We start from the raw sequence: 1,576 nt of genomic DNA, 5'->3' as shown, positions 1-1,576 counted from the left end.
AGCTGGCCTGAAACAATCCTTTCTTTTCTTTTGCAAATAACTTCTAGCTCCATCCTCCTTCCTCTGAAAAACTTCCATTTTGCACAGCTCCTTTCAGCTTCCCTCTACTTGCTGGATGGGATGCTGCCCGATTCATGAATTACTTAATAAAACCAATTAGGTCTTCAAATTCACTTGGCCGAATTTTGTTTTGAAACACCCCTGATGGGAATGCTCAGCGTGTCTCCAGCGGACATGTGTTATGTTTTCTGGCTGCTTGGCATTGTCTTACAGCCCTGCCTACATTTGGGGAGTTCTACCATGGGAACTTGTCTTTTTTTTTTTTTTTAAAGATTTTATTCATCCACTTGACAGACAGAGATCACAAGTAGGCAGAGAGGCAGAGAGAGAGGAGAAAGCAGGCTCCCTGCTGAGCAGAGAGCCGGATGCGGGGCTCGATCCCAGGACCCTGGGATCATGACCTGAGCCGAAAGCAGAGGCTTTAACCCACTGAGCCACCCAGGTGCCCCTTGTCTTGTCTTTTAAGACAAGCCAGAAATCTCACGTTCGCAGCCCCCTTGCAGATCAGAGTACAGGCGCCTGAGTCACGCTCCTTCCATCGGCTGCCTCTGTGTGATTTATTGATTTGGAAATGAGCAATACAAGGCAGTGGCCATGGCGTGGCAGTGACTTCCCTGGCCAGGCTGGTAACGAAGGTGTCCGGCTGGGAAGAGCAGCCGTTAGGATGCAGAGGCCCTGGTACGAAAGTGACAGTAGTACAGACTAAACATCTAGAAGCTCTGAAGGAGTTGCAGCATGGTTTCCATGACTCAGCAGTTCTGCAGTGGGCTTGGAGACCCTTGCAAGAAGTTCTTTGGGGAGCTCCATCAGCTCATTCAGCAAACGTGGAAGTCACCCAGCATTCTTGTAATCTTTCGCTTTTGTGCTCCAGAGTTGGCTTCTGTTGATTGCAAGTAAGAGTTCTGAGTGATACATCAACAGGCTTTCCTCCCTTAAGAAAGGGCCACTTGTCTTTCAAAACCCACCCCAGTATGGGGGTCCTCTGGGGACTTCCCCTACAACTCACTTTTCTGTCCCTTATTCGTTCCCTTCTCTGGGATGCCACACTACCCGCCCCCCTGTTGTGGCAAGCCCTCACCAAATTTTAATTATTTGTTTCTTCCTCCTTTACCTGGACTGAAGTTTCTCTGAGGCTAGCCATTGTGTCTTTCATTTCTGTATTTTCAGCTCTCAGCACGGGCTGGTGCAGAGCCCATCGGTGGTCAATGAAAGTTCCTTATTGATAGGAAGCAATGAACGGACGTGTTTGGGAGAACAACAGATCATGAAAGGGCTTTTGAGGCGCCTGTGTCTAATACAGGCCTTGGTAAATAGCAGGGGGATTTCGACAGGCAGAAATGGTTGGGACTGTCCCGTTGCCGTCCATATTGACATGCAGTCTGCTTTTCCTGTGCTAGCGTGTGCTTTGAACAATCCGTCTACGACCATTAACTCTCGGAGTTGATGTAGTGCTTTCATTCCAACACATAAGCATTTGTCCCGAATAGAACTTTCACTTGCGGACACTTTAGTCACT

The sequence above is a fragment of the Enhydra lutris genome, unplaced genomic scaffold (assembly GCF_002288905.1).
Source record: "Enhydra lutris kenyoni isolate GAN:26980312 unplaced genomic scaffold, ASM228890v2 scaffoldscaffold343, whole genome shotgun sequence".
Lineage (NCBI taxonomy): Eukaryota > Metazoa > Chordata > Mammalia > Carnivora > Mustelidae > Enhydra > Enhydra lutris.
Note: the sequence above shows the minus strand (reverse complement) of the source record.